Source organism: Mirounga angustirostris, unplaced genomic scaffold, assembly GCF_029215605.1.
Source record: "Mirounga angustirostris isolate CCGP_5_RB_7025 unplaced genomic scaffold, mMirAng1.0.hap1 SCAF_12, whole genome shotgun sequence".
Classification (NCBI taxonomy): Eukaryota; Metazoa; Chordata; class Mammalia; order Carnivora; family Phocidae; genus Mirounga; species Mirounga angustirostris.
Genome location: NW_026991720.1, coordinates 86978136 through 86993406, shown reverse-complemented (window position 1 = coordinate 86993406; position 15271 = coordinate 86978136). Strand labels below are relative to the sequence as shown.

Below are 15271 nucleotides of genomic sequence, written 5' to 3'. Positions count from 1 at the left end.
TCCTGCATATGCTCAGAACGTGATGGCTTGGGGCGCTCAGGTGGCTCAGTCGGTTAAGCGGCTGCCTTTGGCTCAGGTCATGATCTCAGGGTCCTGGGATTGAGCCCTGCATGGGGCTCCCTGCTCAGCGGGGAGCCTGCTTCTCCCTCTCCCACTCCCCCTGCTTCTGTTTTTTTCTCTCTGTGTGTCAAATAAATAAATAAAATCTTCAAAAATAGGGGCGCCTGGGTGGCTCAGTTGGTTAAGCGACTGCCTTTGGCTCAGGTCATGATCCTGGAGTCCCTGGATCGAGTCCCGCATCGGGCTCCCTGCTCAGCAGGGAACCTGCTTCTCCCTCTGACCCTCCCCCCTCTCATGTGCGCTCTCTCGTTCTCTCTGTCTCAAATAAATAAATAAATAAATAAAATCTTAAAAAAAAAATCTTCAAAACTAAATAAATAAATAAAGCTGGCTTGGTCTTAAGGCCAAATCAAGAACCACTTTCTCTGTATCTCCCACACATTCCATATTCCAGCCTGGTTTATTTCTTTCTTCTTTTTTTTTAAAGATTTTATTTATTTGACAGAGAGAGACACAGCGGGAAAGGGAACACAAGCAGGGGGAGTGGGAGAGGGAGAAGCAGGCTTCCCGCTGAGCAGGGAGCCCGATGCGGGGCTCAATCCCAGGACCCTGAGATCATGACCTGAGCCGAAGGCAGACGCTTAACGACTGAGCCACCCAGGCACCCCAATATTTCTTTCTTCTTAATAGCTTATCATCTGTATATTAGAAAAGGAGCATTCCTCCTATATCAGACACTATATATATATATATATATATATATATATATATATCTCATATATGTAATAATTATATATGATATATATATTTTGGTCCTTACAACAACCCTGTGAGACATCTCATTAAGAAATACCTTATTAGCCCAATTGTACAGATGAAGAAATTGAGGCAGACAGGTAAGTAATTTTGCCTAAATCCTAAATCCACAAAGCTCGAAAACAGCGAATCTGAGATTAAGGCCTAGATACCTTCAAAGCCAATCTGGTTTGCTGTGTTATTTAGTTATTCACTTACTTGCAACTTCATTTATAGTGTTATCTTATAGTATTTAGGTTTTCATGTTATTTTACCTTAAGAAGTCTGTAAATTTCTTAAAGACAAAGATAATTCATTAGACTATTTTTCATACCTTGCAGTACCTAGGACATTTCTTCGGTATAATGGATACCCCATAAATACTTGTCTGTGGGTTATTGAATGGGGGCACCTGGCTGGCTCAGTTGATGGATTGTGTGACTCTTGGTCTCAGGGTCCTGAGTTCAAGCCCTAGGTTGGGTGTGGAGCCTACTTAAAAAAAAAAATATATATATATATATATATACACACACACACACACACACACACACAAGCACACACACACATATATGGGTTATTGAATGATTATGTGTATATATATATATATATGGGAAACAGCTGAAATACATTGTGTGATTTATTTAATAATTTAACTACTTTCTTATACTCTAAGAGATAGGGTTTTTCAAAGTATCATTTCTAGGGGTGCCTGGGTGGCTCAGTCGGTTAAGCGTCTGCTTTGGGCTCAGGTCATGATCTCAGATTCCTGGGATCGAGCCCTGTGTTGGGCTCTCTGATCAGCGGGGAGCCTGCTTCTCCCTGTCCCTCTGCCCCTCCCCCCGCTTGTTCTCTCTCTCAAATAAATGAAATCTTAAAAAAAAAAAAAGTATCATTTCTATGAAACAAAATTTTATTTTATTTTAAAGTTTTATTTATTTTAAAGAGAGAGCACACTAGAGCGTGAGAGTGGGGGGAAGGGCAGAGGGAGAGAATTCTTTTTTTTTTTTTTAAGATTTTATTTATTTATTTGACAGACAGAGACACAGCGAGAGAGGGAACACAAGCAGGGGGAGAAAGCAGGCAGCGGGGAGCCCGACGCAGGTCTGGATCCCAGGACCCTGGGATCATGACCTGAGTCGAAGGCAGACGCCTAACGACTGAGCCACCTGGGTGCCCCAGAGGGAGAGAATCCTTAAGCAGACTTCCCACTGAGCACAGAGCCCAATGTGGGGCTGGATCCTACAACCCATGAGATCACAACCCGGGCAGAAACCAAGAGTTGGACACTCCACTGACTGAGCCACCCAGGCACCCCTATTTATTTTTTTAAGTAAACTCTACATTCAGTGTGGGTCTCAAACTCATGACTCTGAGATCAAGAGCTGCATGCTCTACCGACTGAGCCAGCTGGGTGCCCTTATGAAACAAAACTTAAGCATAAATAATGTGTTACTATTAATGCTACACTCTTTCTAATGTATCTATAGAAAGAATAAAAATATAGCTGAATAGTACAAGAGGTTTGTACCTGAAATTTAAGTGCTCAGCATGAAGCCTGGCGTGAAATAAGGAATTATTACTATTATTGTTATCATTATTGTTATAATGCTGGATGTGCAATTATCACCTATTAGTATTGTCAAAGAGCTACTTGTTATGAGGGAACTTCTTTTTTCCTTAGAGAGAGAGAGAGAGAGTGTGTGTGCATGCAGCAGGGGGAGGGGCAGAAGGAGAGGGGGAGAGAGAGAACCTTAAGCAGGCTCCATGCCCAGGATGGAGCCCGACGCAGGGCTCTATCTCAAAACCCTGAGATCAGGACCTGAGCCGAAATCAAGAGTTGGATGCTTAACTGAATGAGCCACCGAGGCGCCGCAGTCTGAGGGAATTCTTAACTCTAGCTTTAAAATATTGCAAAGAGGAATATTCTCTGTTCTGTTTGCCTTAGCTCCTTATGCAGCTTTAGAGTAAGTGGTATCTCCGTTTTTGCTCCTGAGAAACCTGAGGCTCAGGGAGGTCTCCAAAACTCCAGCTCTTCTGCTGGTAACACAGATACTATTACTGTGTAATAAACGACCCCTTCTGGTAGCAGTTTAAAACAATAAACATTTGTTATCTTAGGTGGTTTCTGAGGGTCAAGAACCCAGGAGCACATAGCTGGAATTGCAGCCAAGCTGTTCAGCGGGGCCTCAGTCACTGAGAGGCTCGACCGGGGCTGGAGCACGGAGCTTCCCGGCTCACTCATATGGTGGCTGGTGGGTACCGTTCCTCGCTGGCCGTTGCCTAGAGATCTCAGTTCCTTACCATGTAGGCTTTCCATACCCTTCCTGAATGTCCTCAAAACATGACAGCTGCGTCTTCTGTGAGTGATAAGAGCGACAGTCCAAGACAGAAGTCACAGTATTTTAAAACCAAGTTTTGGAAATGACTTATGAGTCACTCCTGCTGTATGCTGTTGGTTACTTAGACCAACCCTGGTGGAATGTGGGAGGAGATTATGCAAGACTGTGACTACCAGGAGGCAGGGTTCCTTGGGGGCCATCTTGTTCCCCTCTACTTGGAAGGAATTTTGGCAGATCTTTGTAAACTTTACCAGCCCATGGAATACGGCCAAAGTGATGATGTGTGATTTCCAGGCCTAGTTCATAAAAGGCACGAGGTTTTCACTGGGATTCTCTCTTGGGATGCTTGCCCTTTGATCCGAGCCACCATGTTGGAGGAGGCCCAGGGCACATAAGGAGGCCACATGTGAGTGTTCCAGCTGACTCTCAGTCAACGGTTAGCATCGACCAGCAGACATGTGAATGAACAAGGTTTCAGATGATTTCAGCCTCCAGCCTGCAAGCTGCCAGCTGAGGTCCAGGCAGCCGGGAGTGGAGATAAGCCATCCCTGCTGTGCCCTGCTTGAATTCCTGGCCCACAGAGAATGTGACAGGTGATATAATGATTGTTGTTTTAAGCCACAAAGTTTTGGGGTATTTTGTTACATGGCAATAGATAGTAGACATACAATCCTCCCAATACACTGAAAATAGATGACCAATACATTCTGGGTTATACACTTAAAAAAGTGTGAGCCTCATTATAAGATATTTTCAAAATGCTGGGACAAACCTGTTTTTCCAAGCAGACAGTTTCTTGGTAGGGTTTGGGGCAAGGGCCTTTTTGGTTTTGTTTGTCCCTGGCTCCTTTCATACATGCAATTACTCTGAGTATGAAGTGTAGAAGAGCAGGTTTTTAGCTCTCCATCTGCTGAGCTGTCTCACGCACCTCCAGTCCCCTGCTGGGGGAGAGCCACAGCTGCTTCTGGATCTGGCTTATCTTTTGGTTCACTGGTTCATTTAAGTTGTTTCTCGGCATTAATCAATAGGCATCGAGATTGTCCACATTTACTCTTTGCTCCGCCTACAAATGAAAATTAGAATCACGTACACTTTTTGGGGGATATTTTCATTCTTCTATTTTATTTTATTTTTATTTATTTTTTTAAGTAGGCTCTACACCTAGCATCGAGCCCAATGACCCTGAGATCAAGACCTGAGCTGAGATCAAGAGTCAGTTGCTTAACTGACTAAGCCAACCAGGTGCCCCTACTTTTATACTTAAAAAAAAAAAAAGATTGTATTTATTTATTTGAGAGAAGGAGAGAGAGAGCACAGCAGGGGGAGGGGCAGAAGGAGAGGGAGAAGCAGACTCCCCACTGAGCAGGGGCTCGACCCCAGGACCCTGAGATCATGACCTGAGCTGAAGGCAGATGCTTAACTGACTGAGCCACCCAAGCGCCCCCACTTTTGTATTTTTTTTTTAAAGATTTTATTTATTTATTTGAGAGAGAGGATGAGAGGAGAGAGAGAGCACATGAGAGGGGGGAGGGTCAGAGGGAGAAGCAGACTCCCCCCTGAGCAGGGAGCCCGATGCGGGACTCGATCCCGGGACTCCAGGATCATGACCTGAGCCGAAGGCAGTCGCTTAACCAACTGAGCCACCCAGGCGCCCCCACTTTTGTATTTTTAAAAGCATAACCCAGGGGCTCCTGGGTGGCTCAGTTGGTTGAGCATCAGGCTCTTGGTTTCCGGCTCAGGACATCATCTCATGGGTTGTGGGATTGAGCCCCAGTTCCGGCTCCACACTTGGTGAGGAGTCTTCTTGAGATTCTCTCCCTCTGCCCCTCCCCCTGCTCGCAGTCTCTCCCTCTTTCTCTCAGATAAATAAATGAATCTTAAAAAAAAAGAAAGCATCACTCTGGTTTCCTAGGCCAAGATAGTCTCAGGGGAAAAGAAGGGCCCAGGTCAAAGAGTCTGTCACACAAGACCTGGTAGCTTTCCAGGATTCCAGAGTGCTACCCCTTTGTCCTCCTCCAAGAGTCAAAAGGTAACACAGAAAGAGACCTGTGTACCTATGTGTGCCTGTGTGTGTGTATGTGTGTGTATGCACGCGTGCGTGTGTGCATGGAGGGCAGGAGTCAGAAGGCTGTGGCGCCTCCTTGAAGGTGCTCGTGCCCGCTGCCTAGGATCCTAGGATCCCTGTCCCCTGGTGGTGCACCAGGGACGCTCGGCCAGTGCTGGTATGTAATGATGTCCCCCTCCTGGGGACAAGGAATGTGTGGCCAGGTCTCTGGCCCTGTCTATTTTGTTTTATTGTGGTAAAACACATGTAACATAAAAGTTACCATTTCCACCATTGTCAAGTGTACAGTTTCAGTGGCATTAAGCCCATTCACATTGTTGGGCAACCGTCACCACTAGTTCCGATCCAGAACTTTTTCATCATCCCAAACTGAAACTCTGTTCATTAAACAATAACTCCCCCTTCCTCAATCCTCCAGCCCGAGGTAACCACGATTCTACTCCTTGTCTCCGTGAATTTGAATATTCCAGGTACCTCATATATTGTGGAATCAGACCTTTATTCTTTTGTGTCTGACTTACTTCCCTGACTGTAATGTTTCCAAGGTTCATCCACGTGTATGTTAGCATATATCAGAATTTCAGCCCCCCCTTTTTTTTTTTAAGATTTTATTTATTTATTCATGAGAGACAGAGAGAGAGACAGAGGCAGAGCGAGCAGCAGGCTCCCCGCGGAGCAGGGAGCCTGATGCGGGACTCGATCCCAGGACCCTGGGATCATGACCTGAGCCGAAGGCAGACGCTTAACCGACTGAGCCACCCAGGCGTCCCGAATTTCATTCCTTTTTAAGGCTGAATACTATTTCATTGTATGTAGAGATCTCACTTTATTTATCCATTCATCTGCTGATGGACATCTGGGTTGTTCTCACCTTTTAGCTATTGTGAATAATACTGTGGTGAATTTTGGAGTACAAATTACCTGTGTGAGTCTCTGTTTTCAATTCCTTTAGGTGTTTATCTAGAATTGCTGGATCATATGGTAATTCTAGTATCCAGAGACCTGACCACGGGTCCTGTTGTGTCTAAAGATCTATTTGCGAATGGAATACAACTGGGGCTCTTCTGCTATCCCAGCATCCTGAGGGGCTATGCAAATTAGGCTCCCAGCGATCTATGGATGTAATGCTACCTTGTGTTTCCACTGAGCACTTACTTTGTGCTAGTTTCTGGGCTGAGTGTAGTGTCTCTTACACTACTCTATGAGGTAGACTTGATGATTATCCCTGTTTCACAGATTATGAAACTGAGGCATGCAGGTGTCTTATAACTAGTTCAAGGGCACATAGATTGCAAGTTCTGAGCTAGGATTTGAGCCCAGACAGCATCATGTCAGTTCTCGTGTGTTTAATCTTTACACAATTCTGCCTTTCCAAATGGAGTGATTATTAATCAGCCAGGATTGTACTTATTTATCTAGGAGAAAGAAACAACTTATGTGGGATACTTATTGTAAAAATTAAAGATAAAAGTAAAAAAAAAGTTAACATTAGGAGCCTCTGTGGTTTAAGAGGATCTCTGTTGGGAGCTCCATATTTATGTTAAAGATTTTTTCTTAGCCTACAAGGTATATGATAGGACTTGTATGCTCACAGAGGAGCTAGTTCTGTCTATATTTGCAAGCATAAATCCTTGATTCTACAATGTTTTTAAGAGTAACCCACTGGACGGTCGGAAATGCACTATAGGGCGTTGAAATTTGCAATGGAAATATACCACTAGATGGCAGTACAAATCAATTTAAGAAATCCAACTGCTTTCTAAATCTGTTCGGTAAACTAAGCTCTAGGAAGCAACTTAATCATTTTTGACAGGATCAGGGCAACTGTATTTAATTCTAAATGGGTTTTAATCATCTAGCAAAGAATCACGAGCTTTTTTTAAAATCAAAATACCTGAAAAGTGTAAAAGCTTTGATAAGGAAGCTGCTTCTAAAATTTTGGGAATTCCTGCTTTGGAGGAAGCTAAAATTTCAAGTAAATATTTTGACTTGGGAAACTGTCCACAAGATAACATCACATCCACATACTTCCAGGATCCTTTCAGTTCACCATCTTGGCTTGGCCAAAAATTAGCCTTTAGTCCATAACTGCAAAGAGAGTTGCCAATTTAGTCCTCAGGGAAAGTTCCTTTCAGTTCATGCCAGAGGAAAGGCCAGTATTTAAGCAATTCTGGAAACTAGGATTGAGCCACAGGTTGGTTCTGCTATCTGAGCCCCGGGGCCCATTGACTTGTGTTGAGATCATGAAATAGATCTCACCCGTTAGAAGGGAATTCCCAGCTTTTTATTTAAGAGAGTGAGTGGCAGGAAGTAAGGTAAATGCATTTCCTCATCTCAGTTCACAAAGGTTTGGCTCTCATAGAATGGATTTCAAGGATTTGATTTGATTTTTAAATATTTTATTTCTTTATTTGAGAGAGAGAGAGAGCAAGCAGGGGAGGGGCAGAGGGAGAGGGAGAAAATCTCCAGCAGACTCAGCGCTGAGCACAGAGCCCGATTTGGGGCTCAATCTCAGGACCTTGAGATCATGACTGAGCTGAAACCAAGATTGGATGCTTAACAGAGTGAGCCACCCAGGCACCTCTCATAGGATGGATTTTAATGATCTAACTGGAATCCTATCTTGGAGAGAGAATTAATGTTTTATTCTGGACCATTTCCTTACACCACACACAAAAATAGACTCAAAATGGATGAAAGACCTAAATGTGAGAATTGAATCCATCAAAATTCTAGAGGAGAACACAGGCAGCAACCTCTTCGACCTCAGCTGCAGCAACTTCTTCCTAGACATATCGCCAAAGGCAAGGGAAGCAAGGGCAAAAATGAACTATTAGGACTTCATCAAGATAAAAAGTTTTGCACAACAAAGGAAACAGTCAACAAAACCAAAAAACAACCGACAGAATGGGAGAAGATATTTGCAAATGACATATCAGATAAAGGGCTAGTATCCAAAATCTATAAAGAACTTATAAAACTCAACACCCAAAGAACAAAGAATCCAATCAAGAAATGGGCAGAAGACATGAACAGACATTTCTGCAAAGAGGACATCCAAATGGCCAACAGAAACATGAAAAAGTGCTCAACATCACTCGGCATCAGGGAAAGCCAAATCAAAATCTCAACGAAACCTCACAGCAATCAGAATGGCTAAAATTAACAAGTCAGGAAATGACAGATGTTGGCGGGGATGCGGAGAAAGGGGAACCCTCCTACACTGTTGGTGGGAATGCATGCTGGTGCAGCCACTCTGGAAAACAGTATGGAGGTTCCTCAAAAAGTTGAAAATAGAGCTACCCTACAACCCAGCCATTGCGTGACTGAGTATTTACCCCAAAGATACAAATGTAGGGATCCGAAGGGGTACGTGCACCTCAGTGTTTATAGCAGCAATGTCCACAATAGCCAAACTATGGAAAGAGCCAAGATGTCCATCGACAGATGAATGGATAAAGAAGGTGGTATATATATACAATGGAATATTATGCAGCCATCAAAAAAATGAAATTTTGCCATTTGCAACGATATGGATGGAGCTAGAGGGTATTATGCTAAGCGAAGTAAGTCAATCAGAGAAAGACAAGTATCATATGATCTTACTGATAGGAGGAATTATTATTATTATTTTTTAAGATTTTATTTATTTATTTATTTGACAGAGAGAGACACAGCGAGAGAGGGAACACAAGCAGGGGGAGTGGGAGAGGGAGAAGCAGGCTTCCCGCGGAGCAGGGAGCCTGATGTGGGGCTCAATCCCAGGACCCTGGGATCATGACCTGAGCTGAAGGCAGATGCTTAATGACTGAGCCACCCAGGTGCCCCGATAGGAGGAATTCTTAATCTCAGGAAACAAACTGAGGGTTGCTGGAGTGGTGGGGGGTGGGAGGGATGGGGCGGCTGGGTGATAGACATTGGGGAGGGTATGTGCTGTGGTGAGCGCTGTGAAGTGTGTTAGACCATTTAATCACAGACCTGTACCTCTGAAACAAATAATACATTATATGTTAAAACAAAAAAAAAAAAAAAAAAAGAAGAAGAGAGTAGGAAGGGGAAAATGAAGGGGGTAAAAATCAGAGGGGGAGACAAACCATGAGAGACTATGGACTCTGAGAAACAAACTGAGGGTTCTAGAGAGGAGGGGGTGGGGGGATGGGTTAGCCTGGTGATGGGTATTAAAGAGGGCACGTTCTGCATGGAGCACTGGGTGTTATACCCAAACAATGAATCGTGGAACACTACATCAAAAACTAATGATGTAATGTATGGTGATTAACATAACAAAATAAAATAAAAAAAAGAATTAACGTTTTATTTTAGAGAAGGCAGTACATTTGTGCCTGGATGCTAAATGTTCTCAAAATGAAAAACTGACTTAGAAATGCATTCTTTTTTTCTTTGTAGCTATCATATGCAAATTATTAGTCTCTTCTAGAAGGATCACAGGGAACCAGCATGGAAGAAATGAAATCCAGCTAATCCGTCCAAAAACTGAAGTTTCAGGACATGACTTTTGAAAGGCAAACGCAGGCTACCTCCTGCCCACAGACCAGTAAGAGCCAAAGTGTATCTGAAAGCTTTTATCAAAATAAGGAGTGAGGACATCTGTGGTCAAGACCATGCTCTGTGATCTTTTTTTTTTCTTTTTAATATTTATTTTAAATAATCTCTGCACCCAACGTGGGACTTGAACTCACAACCCTGAGATGAAGTCGCACGCTCCTCTGACTGAGCCAGCCAGGCGCCCAATCCTCTGTGATCTTATGGGCACATCATTTAGCCTCTCTGAGCCTCAGATTGCTCATTTGTTAAATGGGCATGATAATACCTCACAGGGGTATTGTGAGGACAAAACGGCCATGAATGGACATGAAGCACTTGTAAGCTATATGGTGCTGTCCAAATACCGGCTATCATTGCTATTATCCTGTCAGCCCACCCAACCTCATTGTCGCCTCCACCCCCCTCAGCAGTCTTCCCATAATAATTTTGGATTTCCATCTCTCTAACCTCTTCCCCCTCCTCCTCTTCTTCCTACCTCAGGAACCAACATCCCTTTTCAGAGTAAAAAATCAGTAGCTCTCTTTCTTCCTCTTCCACATTCAACCCACCAACAGGTGTCATATTCTAAAGACACCTGTCTGTCATAGATGCCATGAAGTGCCCCCAGGGCCCTCCTCAGAACCAGGCCTCATTCCCACAGCTGCTGGGTGGCTAGAACCTCACAGCCCTCTGCCCTCTCTGGAAACTCTCCTCAGCTGAAGACAGCCACCACACCTGAGGTCACACCCCCTTCTTGGGGCCAAGCAACCCACATAAAGTGACGGATGCTTGCGGCCCCAGCCCCTCATGTACTGCAGGACAACCCTGGAAAACCTTCCCAGCATCTGTGCTCCCTATGGGTCAGCTGAGGCCTCCGTGAGCCTGCTTCCCTCATCCCAGCCCATCTGCTCCTGCCCACCCTGCTGCCTCCCTTTCACAGGTGCTGACGTTGAGAGTCTGCTTTCACACCCTGATCTTTCCCAGTTGGCTTCCCAGGAAATCCAGTCTGCGACACCAACTCTGTTCTGGTTTCAGCCAGCACCTTCCCTCCTGTCTCCCTGCCTCTGCTCTCCACCCTCTTTAAAAAAATTTTTTTTTATTAACATATAATGTATTATTTGTTTCAGGTTTGTTTGGTTTTTTTTAAGTAAACTCTACATCCAATGTGGCGCATGAACTCACAACCCTGAGATCAAGAGTTGCATGCTCGGGACGCCTGGGTGGCTCAGTCGGTTAAGCGACTGCCTTCGGCTCAGGTCATGATCCTGGAGTCCCGGGATCGAGTCCCGCATCGGGGTCCCTGCTCGGCGGGGAGTCTGCTTCTCCCTCTGACCCTCCTCCCTCTCATGCTCTCTGTCTCTCATTCTGTCTCAAATAAATAAAATCTTAAAAAAAAAAAAAAAAAAGGAGTTGCATGCTCTACCTATAGAACCAGCCAGGCGCCCCAGTAACCACAATCTTGAGATTTGTTTTTATCATTCCTATGCTTGTATCTTTATAGTTTTACCACATACGCATTTCTCTCTAAACAATATATAATTTAGTTTTGCTAGTTTTTGCGATTTATAAAAATGGAGCCATAGTGTATCTGCTGCAAGTTGTTTTTTCCCCACTCAGCATTATATATCTAATCTAATCTAATCATTTATGTAGAGGTTTATGAGTTTGGTTTATTCATTTCCATGCTTATAGTAATATTAATTAACTGAAAAATAAAATTTGAACAGTCCGCAATTTATCTATTCTCTATTGATGAATGTTTTTTTTTTTTGGTGTTTCTGTACAATAATTTCTCCAGCATATAAAGCTAGTAATACAATTGATGAATTTAGTGTAGACAAATGTTCAGTTTTGGGGTGCTTGGCTGGCTCAGGTGATAGAGCACATGACTCTTGTTCTTTGGGTTGTGAGTTCAAGCCCCACATTGGGCACGGAGATTACTCGAAAGAAAGAAAGAAAGAAAGGTATTACCTATTTAAAAAACAAAAGGAAAAGAAAAAATTAAAAAAAAAAGCCAAACCAAAACCAATAATGTTCAATTTTGCAAGACAATGCCAAGTTGTTTTTCAAAGTGATTATACCAGATTTTACTCTCACCAATAGCATAAGACACCCCACTTTGCACAGCCGTGCTAATGCTTAGTACAGTCAGATTTGTAATTTATGGCAGTAAAATGAATATTATCACTTGAAATTAATTTGCATTTTTTGATTACCAGTGGAATATCTTGTCAGTTGTTTGCCATTTGTGTGTGTGTGTTTAAAGATTTTATTTATTTATTTATTTATTAATATTTTATTTATTTGACAGAGAGAGAGATAGCGAGAGCAGGAACACAAGCAGGGGGAGTGGGAGAGGGAGAAGCAGGCTTCCAGCCGAGCAGGGAGCCTGATGTGGGGCTTTATCCCAGGACTCTGGGATCATGACCTGAGCCAAAGGCAGACGCTTAACGACTGAGCCACCCCGGCACCCCAATAATAAGTGTTCTTTTTTTTTTTTTTAAAGATTTTATTTATTTATTTGACAGACAGAGCACAAGCAGGGGGAGTGGGAGATGGAGAAGCAGGCTTCCCGCCGAGCAGGGAGCCCGATGTGGGACTCGATCCCGGGACTCTGGGATCATGACCTGAGCTGAAGGCAGACGCTTAACGACTGAGCCACCCAGGCGCCCCTAAAGATTTTATTTTTAAGTACTCTCTACACCCACTTTTCCGATTGAGCCAGCCAGGCGCCCCCATGTTTTCTTTTTTGTTAAATTCCTGTACATACCTTTTGTCATTGTTCCTTTTTTTTTTTTTTTGACTTTTAGGAAATCGATTTTTTAAAAAAAATTTATTTATTTTAGAGACAGAGAGAGCAAGTGGGCGGAGGGGCAGAGGGAGAGAGAGAATCCTAAAGCAGACTCCCTGCTGAGCACAGAGCCTGCCCGATGCGCAGGCTGATCCCCGGGCCCTGAGATCATGACCTGAGCCAAAATCAAGAGTCGGCCACTTAACCCACAGATCCACCCAGCTGCCCCAGGAAATTGATTTTTAAGAGTTCTCCATATATTCTGTATTGTTAACCTTTATTAGTAATGTATTTAATAAACCTCTTCTCCTAATTTGTGGTTTTTAGTTTTCTTTATGGAATATTTTGTTGAACAGAAGTCTTTTATTTCAGTCTACTTGAATTTATCAATGATTTCCTTTATGATTTTTGTTTTTTGTTCAATAAATCCTTCCCCTTTCTGAGATTATCTATATTTTCTTCCAAAAATTAAATTTTTGCCTTTCACAATTAAGTCCTAATTCATCTGGAGTAGATTTTTGTGTACAATGTGAGTCAGATGTCTCATTTCCTTTTTTTTTTCAAGTGGATAACTGAAGCACTGTGATCTTAATCCTACTGGCAGACTAAGAAGCTGGCCTGCCCCAATCTCTGGATGTCGGTAGAACATACGAGACTCCCGGTCAGAGACAAAGGACTTCATCGTCCTCAACTAGGCAAACAGCTTGCCGGCGGTGGTTCCCTTTGCCGCATTCCCAGAAGGCCATAAGAAGAGGGCTCGGTGATACTTGTAATGGGTTTATTACAGAAGAGGAACCCTGAGCCTTAGCGAGCCTGAATCTTTTATAATGGGCAGTGAGCCAGGCTGACTTTGTCTTTATTACGGAACAATAAACAAACCTTCTCTTTGCTCTAGAAGGAGGCCCTGTCTCTATCTTCCCAGGCTGTTTGCTACACAAGGAGTCTTGAAAGGACAACCTGGAATAAAGGCAGTTAGTGTCTCTGCTCACAAGATGTGCAGAAACACCACTCTCATGTAGAATTATCTCCCCACAACAACCGAATGTTCCAGCACCATTTACTGACTAGCACATACTTTTTCAACTGATCCATCCATGCCATTTCTTATTTCAATTTTCAAAAAAATGCATTTATTTTTTATTTTTAAAGATTTTATTTATTTATTTGACAGAGACAGAGACAACGAGAGCAGGAACACAAGCAGCGGGAGTGGGAGAGGGAGAAGCAGGCTTCCTGCAGAGCAGGGAGCCCAACATGGGACTCGATCCCAGGACCCTGGGATCATGACCTGAGCCGAAGGCAGACGCTTAACGACTGAGCCACCCAGGCGCCCCCAAAAAATGCATTTAGATACTTCTAGGCTTTCTATTTTGCTTCATTGGTTGGTCTATCTCAATTATTGTAGTTTTTTAAAAAAATTATTTATTTATTTGAGAGAGATAAGAGAGAGAGCACAAGCAGGGGGGAGCAGCAGAGGGAGAGGGAGAAGGAGAAGCAGACTCCCCATTGAACAAGGAGCCTGACTCAGGGTCCGATCCCAGGACCCCGGGATCATGACCTGAGTGGAAGGCAGACACTTAACTGACCGAACCACCCCAGACACCCCTCAATTATTATAGTTATATAATAAATCAATATCTGATTGAGCAAGTCTTTCTACCTTGTTCTTTTTCAGGAGCAGCATGGCTATTCTTGACATCTTGACATCATAATATATATATATATATATATATATATATATATATATATATATATATATATATTAAGTAGGCTCCATGGCCAATGTGAGGCTTGAACTCACTAGGCTGAGATCAAGAGTCTCATGCTGGGGATGCCTGGGTGGCTCAGTCGGTTAAGCGTCTGCCTTCGGCTCAGGTCATGATCCCAGGGTCCTGGGATCGAGTCCCGCATCGGGCTCCCTGCTCCGTGGGGAGCCTGCTTCTCCCTCTGCCTCTCTCTCTCTCTGTCTCTCATGAATAAATAAATAAAATCTTAAAAAAAGAAAAAAAAAAGAGTCTCATGCTGTACTGACTGAGCCAGCCAGGTGCCCTGTGTCTTCACAAAAATTTAGAATCACCTAGTCAAGTTCCTCAGAAAGCCCTGATGAAATTTTTGGTGGGCATTTCATTGTACAATTTGAGGAGAATCTGATCTTATTTTCTTAATTTTTAAAAAAATTTTAAAAAAGATTTTATTTATTTATTTGACAGAGAGAGACATAGCTAGAGAGGGAACACAAGCAGGGGGAGTGGGAGAGGGAGAAGCAGGCTTCCCGCTGAGCAGGGAGCCCGATGTTGGGCTCGATCCCAGGACCCTGGGATCATGACCTGAGCCGAAGGCAGACGCTTAACAACTGAGCCACCCAGGCGCCCCTAGGAGGAGAATCTGATCTTAATAATATTGAATTTTCCTATCAGCAAATATAGTATATTTCTACATTTTTAAAGATCTTTCAAGTATTTCATGAAATTTTCTAGTTTTCTCCATAAAATTTTCATACATATTTTGCTAGATGTATTCCTGGGTACCATGATTTTTGTTATCATTAAAGATATTTTTTTGAAGGTATGTTTAAAAAAATAAATTGTTTTCTAATTGCTTGCTGCTGTGCTGGAGAAATGCAGCTTTAATACATTGATCTTAAATCTAACCATCTTGTTAATTTCTTATAGATTC

The 15271-nt window shown here is 43.1% G+C and overlaps 1 protein-coding gene across 4 annotated transcripts in view; it reads left to right on the top strand.

Annotated features, from left to right (window-relative positions):
- Window positions 1–15271, top strand: part of LOC123835668 (uncharacterized) — a 101869-nt gene that overhangs the window by 67376 nt on the left and 19222 nt on the right. Inside the window, exons 5-6 of one of the 4 annotated variants that reach the window (XR_010406575.1) lie at window positions 9667–9814; window positions 13161–13841. The exons of 1 other annotated variant lie outside the window; for it this stretch is intronic. The gene's annotated coding sequence lies outside the window, so the exon portion shown is untranslated. Of the gene's footprint in view, window positions 1–9666; window positions 13124–13160; window positions 13842–15271 lie in introns of those variants that run through there. 2 more of the 4 variants (XR_010406579.1, XR_010406574.1) reach the window with 2 other exon arrangements.